This window comes from Chiloscyllium punctatum, unplaced genomic scaffold (genome assembly GCF_047496795.1).
Source record: "Chiloscyllium punctatum isolate Juve2018m unplaced genomic scaffold, sChiPun1.3 scaffold_63, whole genome shotgun sequence".
NCBI lineage: Eukaryota > Metazoa > Chordata > Chondrichthyes > Orectolobiformes > Hemiscylliidae > Chiloscyllium > Chiloscyllium punctatum.
In genome coordinates this window covers 2,983,297-2,989,824 of record NW_027309797.1, presented here as the reverse complement: position 1 = coordinate 2,989,824, position 6,528 = coordinate 2,983,297, and positions in this window count along the sequence as shown.

Genomic DNA, 6,528 nt, shown 5'->3' with positions numbered 1-6,528 from the left:
CTCTGATTCAGCCCCTCTGATTTAGCCCCTCTGATTCAGCCCCTCTTTTTCTCGCCCTCTGTTTCAGCGCTCTGTTTCAGCCCCTCTGTTTCAGACCCTCTGTTTCTCACCCTCTGTTTCAGCCCCTCTGATTCAGCCCCACTGATTCAGCCCCACTCATTCAGCCAGTCTGTTTCAGCCCCTCTGTTTCTCGCCCTCTGTTTCAGTCCCTCTGTTTCTCGCCCTCTGTTTCAGCCCCTCTGTTTCACGCCCTCTGTTTCAGCCCCTCTGTTTCTCGCCCTCTGTTTCAGCCCCTCTGTTTCTCGCCCTCTGTTTCAGCCCCTCTGTTTCAGCACCTCTGTATCTCGCCCTCTGTTTCAGCCCCTCTGTTTCTCGCTCTCTGTTTCAGCCCCTCTGATTCTGCCCCTCTGTTTCCCGCCCTCTGTTTCAGCCCCTCTGTTTCTCGCCCTCTGTTTCAGCCCCTCTGTTTCATCCCCTCTGATTCTCGCCCTCTGTTTCAGCCCCTCTGTTTCTCGCCCTCTGTTTCAGCCCCTCTGTTTCAGCCCCTCTGTTTCAGCCCCTCTGATTCAGCCCCTCTGTTTCAGCCCCTCTGTTTCTCCCCCTCTGTTCCAGCCCCTCTGTTTCAGCCCCTCTGTTTCAGCCACTCTGTGTCAGCCCCTCTGTTTCAACCCCTCTGTTTCAGCCCCACTGTTTCTCGGCCTCTGTTTCAGCCCCTCTGTTTTTCGCCCTCTTTTTCAGCCCCTCTGTTTCAGCCCGTCTGTTTCAGCTACTCTGTTTCTCGCCCACTGTTTCAGCCCCTCTGTTTCAGCCCCTCTGTTTCATCCCCTCTGTTTCTCGCCCGCTGTTTCTCACCCTCTGTTTCCCCCCCTCTGTTTCAGCCCCTCTGTTTTTCGCCCTCTGTTTCAGCCCCTCCGTTTCAGCCCCTCTGTTTCTCGCCCTTTGTTTCTGCCCCTCTGTTTCTCGCCCTCTGTTTCAGCCCCTCTGTTTCTCGCACTCTGTTTCAGCCCCTGTGATTCAGCCCCTCTGTTTTAGCCCCTCTGATTCAGCCCCTCTGATTTAGCCCCTCTGATTCAGCCCCTCTCTTTCTCGCCCTCAGTTTCAGCGCATCTGTTTCAGCCCCTCTGTTTCAGCCCCTCTGATTCAGCCCCACTGATTCACCCCACTCATTCAGCCACTCTGTTTCAGCCCCTCTGTTTCTCGCCCTCTGTTTCAGTCCCTCTGTTTCTCGCCCTCTGTTTCTCGCCCTCTGTTTCAGCCCCTCTGTTTCTCGCCCTCTGTTTCAGCCCCTCTGTTTCTCGCCCTCTGTTTCAGCCCCTCAGTTTCAGCACCTCTGTATCTCGCCCTCTGTTTCAGCCCCTCTGTTTCTCGCCCTCTGTTTCAGCCCCTCTGATTCTGCCCCCCTGTTTCCCGCCCTCTGTTTCAGCCCCTCTGTTTCTCGCCCTCTGTTTCAGCCCCTCTGTTTCAGCCCCTCTGTTTCATCCCCTCTGATTCTCGCCCTCTGTTTCATCCCCTCTGTTTCTCGCCCTCTGTTTCAGCCCCTCTGTTTCAGCCCCTCTGTTTCAGCCCCTCTGTTTCTCGCCCTCTGTTTCAGCCCCTCTGTTTCTCGCCCTCAGTTTCAGCCCCTCTGTTTCAGCCGCTCTGTTTCAGTCCCTCTGTTTCTCGCCCTCTGTTTCTCGCCCTCTGTTTCAGCCCCTGTGATTCAGCCCCTCTGTTTCAGCCCGTCTGATTCAGCCCCTCTGATTTAGCCCCTCTGATTCAGCCCCTCGTTTTCTCGCCCTCTGTTTCAGCGCTCTGTTTCAGCCCCTCTGTTTCAGACCCTCTGTTTCTCACCCTCTGTTTCAGCCCCTCTGATTCAGCCCCACTGATTCAGCCCCACTCATTCAGCCAGTCTGTTTCAGCCCCTGTGTTTCTCGCCCTCTGTTTCAGTCCCTCTGTTTCTCGCCCTCTGTTTCAGCCCCTCTGTTTCACGCCCTCTGTTTCAGCCCCTCTGTTTCTCGCCCTCTGTTTCAGCCCCTCTGTTTCTCGCCCTCTGTTTCAGCCCCTCTGTTTCAGCACCTCTGTATCTCGCCCTCTGTTTCAGCCCCTCTGTTTCTCGCTCTCTGTTTCAGCCCCTCTGATTCTGCCCCTCTGTTCTCGCCCTCTGTTTCAGCCCCTCTGTTTCTCGCCCTCTGTTTCAGCCCCTCTGTTTCATCCCCTCTGATTCTCGCCCTCTGTTTCAGACCCTCTGTTTCTCGCCCTCTGTTTCAGCCCCTCTGTTTCAGCCCCTCTGTTTCAGCCCCTCTGTTTCAGCCCCTCTGTTTCTCGCCCTCTGTTTCAGCCCCTCTGTTTCTCGCCCTCTGTTTCAGCCCCTCTGTTTCTCGCCCTCTGTTTCAGCCCCACTGTTTCTCGCCGTCTGTTTCAGCCCCTCTGTTTCTCGCCCTCTGTTTCAGCCGCTCTTTTTCTCGCCCTCTGTTTCTGCCTCTCTGTTTCTCGCCCTCTGTTTCAGGCCCTCTGTTTCAGCCCCTCTGTTTCAGCCCCTCTGTTTCAGCCCCTCTGTTTCTCGCCCTCTGTTTCAGCCCCTCTGTTTCTCACCCTCTGTTTCAGCCCCTCTGTTTCATGCCCTCTGTATCAGCCTCTCTGTTTCAACCCCTCTGTTTCAGCCCCTCTGTTTCAGCCCCTCTGTTTCTCGCCCTCTGTTTCTCGCCCTCTGTTTCAGCCCCTCTGTTTCTCGCCCTCTGTTTCAGCCCCTCTGTTTCAGGCCCTCTGATTCAGCCCTTCTGATTCTGCCCCTCTGTTTCCCGCCCTCTGTTTTAGCCCCTCTGTTTCAGCCCCTCTGTTTTAGCCCCTCTGTTTCTCGCCCTCTGTTTCAGCCCCTCTGTTTCTCACCCTCTGTTTCAGCCTCTCTGTTTCTCGCCGTCTGTTTCAGCCCCTGTGTTTCAGCCCCTCTGTTTCTCGCCCTCTGTTTCAGCCCCTCTGTTTCTCGCCCTCTGTTTCAGCCCCTCTGATTCAGCCCCTCTGTTTCAGCCCCTCTGTTTCATCCCCTCTGTTTCTCGCCCTCTGTTTCTCACCCTCTGTTTCTCGCCCTCTGTTTCAGCCCCTCTGTTTCTCGCCCTCTGTTTCAGCCCCTCTGTTTCTCGCCCTCTGTTTCAGCCCCTCTGTTTCAGCCCCTCTGTTTCTCGCCCTCTGTTTCTCGCCCGCTGTTTCAGCCCGTTTGTTTCTCGCCCTCTGTTTCAGCCCCTCTGTTTCAGCCCATCTGATTCAGCCCCTCTGAATCAGCCCCTCTGTTTCTCGACCTCTGTTTCAGCCCCTCTGTTTGAGCCCCTCTGTTTCACCCCCTCTGTTTCTCGCCCTCTGTTTCAGCCCCTCTGTTTCTCGCCGTCTGTTTCAGCCCCTCTCTTTCAGCCCCTCTTTTTCAGCCCCTCTGTTTCAGCCCCTCTGTTTCTCGCCCTCTGTTTAAGCCCCTCTGTTTCTCGCCCTCTGTTTCAGCCCCTCGGTTTCTCGCCCTCTGTTTCAGCCCCTCTGTTTCAGCCCCTCTGTTTCTCGTCCTCTGTTTCAGCCCCTCTGTTTCTCGCCCTCTGTTTCAGCCCATCTGTTTCTGCCCCTCTGTTTCTCGACTTCTGTTTCAGCCCCTCTGATTCAGCCCCTCTTTTTCAGCCCCTCTGATTCAGCCCCTCTGTTTCCCGCCCCTCTGTTTCAGCCCCTCTGTTTCAGCCCCTCTGTTTCATCCCCTCTGTTTCTCGCCCTCTGTTTCTCACCCTCTGTTTCCCGCCCTCAGTTTCAGCCCCTCTGTTTCTCGCCCTCTGTTTCAGCCCCTCTGTTTCAGCCCCTCTGTTTCTCGCCCTTTGTTTCTGCCCCTCTGTTTCTCGCCCTCTGTTTCAGCCCCTCTGTTTCTCGCCCTGTTTCAGCCCCTCTGATTCAGCCCCTCTGTTTCAGCCCCTCTGTTTCTCCCCCTCTGTTCCAGCCCCTCTGTTTCAGCCCCTCTGTTTCAGCCACTCTGTGTCAGCCCCTCTGTTTCAACCCCTCTGTTTCAGCCCCACTGTTTCTCGGCCTCTGTTTCAGCCCCTCTGTTTTTCGCCCTCTTTTTCAGCCCCTCTGTTTCAGCCCGTCTGTTTCAGCTACTGTGTTTCTCGCCCACTGTTTCAGCCCCTCTGTTTCAGCCCCTCTGTTTCATCCCCTCTGTTTCTCGCCCGCTGTTTCTCACCCTCTGTTTCCCCCCCTCTGTTTCAGCCCCTCTGTTTTTCGCCCTCTGTTTCAGCCCCTCCGTTTCAGCCCCTCTGTTTCTCGCCCTTTGTTTCTGCCCCTCTGTTTCTCGCCCTCTGTTTCAGCCCCTCTGTTTCTCGCACTCTGTTTCAGCCCCTGTGATTCAGCCCCTCTGTTTCAGCCCCTCTGATTCAGCCCCTCTGATTTAGCCCCTCTGATTCAGCCCCTCTCTTTCTCGCCCTCAGTTTCAGCGCATCTGTTTCAGCCCCTCTGTTTCAGCCCCTCTGATTCAGCCCCACTGATTCACCCCACTCATTCAGCCAGTCTGTTTCAGCCCGTCTGTTTCAGCCCCTCTGTTTCTCGCCCTCTGTTTCAGCCCCTCTGTTTCAGCCCCTCTGTTTCTCGCCCTCTGTTTCTCGCCCGCTGTTTCAGCCCGTTTGTTTCTCGCCCTCTGTTTCAGCCCCTCAGTTTCAGCCCATCTGATTCAGCCCCTCTGAATCAGCCCCTCTGTTTCTCGACCTCTGTTTCAGCCCCTCTGTTTGAGCCCCTCTGTTTCACCCCCTCTGTTTCTCGCCCTCTGTTTCAGCCCCTCTGTTTCTCGCCGTCTGTTTCAGCCCCTCTCTTTCAGCCCCTCTCTTTCAGCCCCTCTGTTTCAGCCCCTCTGTTTCTCGCCCTCTGTTTAAGCCCCTCTGTTTCTCGCCCTCTGTTTCAGCCCCTCTGTTTCTCGCCCTCTGTTTCAGCCCCTCTGTTTCAGCCCCTCTGTTTCTCGTCCTCTGTTTCAGCCCCTCTGTTTCTCGCCCTCTGTTTCAGCCCATCTGTTTCTGCCCCTCTGTTTCTCGACTTCTGTTTCAGCCCCTCTGATTCAGCCCCTCTTTTTCAGCCCCTCTGATTCAGCCCCTCTGTTTCCCGCCCCTCTGTTTCAGCCCCTCTGTTTCAGCCCCTCTGTTTCATCCCCTCTGTTTCTCGCCCTCTGTTTCTCACCCTCTGTTTCCCGCCCTCAGTTTCAGCCCCTCTGTTTCTCGCCCTCTGTTTCAGCCCCTCTGTTTCAGCCCCTCTGTTTCTCGCCCTTTGTTTCTGCCCCTCTGTTTCTCGCCCTCTGTTTCAGCCCCTCTGTTTCTCGCCCTGTTTCAGCCCCTCTGATTCAGCCCCTCTGTTTCAGCCCCTCTGTTTCTCCCCCTCTGTTCCAGCCCCTCTGTTTCAGCCCCTCTGTTTCAGCCACTCTGTGTCAGCCCCTCTGTTTCAACCCCTCTGTTTCAGCCCCACTGTTTCTCGGCCTCTGTTTCAGCCCCTCTGTTTTTCGCCCTCTTTTTCAGCCCCTCTGTTTCAGCCCGTCTGTTTCAGCTACTCTGTTTCTCGCCCACTGTTTCAGCCCCTCTGTTTCAGCCCCTCTGTTTCATCCCCTCTGTTTCTCGCCCGCTGTTTCTCACCCTCTGTTTCCCCCCCTCTGTTTCAGCCCCTCTGTTTTTCGCCCTCTGTTTCAGCCCCTCCGTTTCAGCCCCTCTGTTTCTCGCCCTTTGTTTCTGCCCCTCTGTTTCTCGCCCTCTGTTTCAGCCCCTCTGTTTCTCGCACTCTGTTTCAGCCCCTGTGATTCAGCCCCTCTGTTTCAGCCCCTCTGATTCAGCCCCTCTGATTTAGCCCCTCTGATTCAGCCCCTCTCTTTCTCGCCCTCAGTTTCAGCGCATCTGTTTCAGCCCCTCTGTTTCAGCCCCTCTGATTCAGCCCCACTGATTCACCCCACTCATTCAGCCAGTCTGTTTCAGCCCCTCTGTTTCTCGCCCTCTGTTTCAGTCCCTCTGTTTCTCGCCCTCTGTTTCTCGCCCTCTGTTTCAGCCCCTCTGTTTCTCGCCCTCTGTTTCAGCCCCTCTGTTTCTCGCCCTCTGTTTCAGCCCCTCAGTTTCAGCACCTCTGTATCTCGCCCTCTGTTTCAGCCCCTCTGTTTCTCGCCCTCTGTTTCAGCCCCTCTGATTCTGCCCCTCTGTTTCCCGCCCTCTGTTTCAGCCCCTCTGTTTCTCGCCCTCTGTTTCAGCCCCTCTGTTTCAGCCCCTCTGTTTCATCCCCTCTGATTCTCGCCCTCTGTTTCAGCCCCTCGTTTTCTCGCCCTCTGTTTCAGCCCCTCTGTTTCAGCCCCTCTGTTTCAGCCCCTCTGTTTCAGCCCCTCTGTTTCTCGCCCTCTGTTTCAGCCCCTCTGTTTCTCGCCCTCAGTTTCAGCCCCTCTGTTTCAGCCGCTCTGTTTCAGTCCCTCTGTTTCTCGCCCTCTGTTTCTCGCCCTCTGTTTCAGCCCCTGTGATTCAGCCCCTCTGTTTCAGCCCCTCTGATTCAGCCCCTCTGATTTAGCCCCTCTGATTCAGC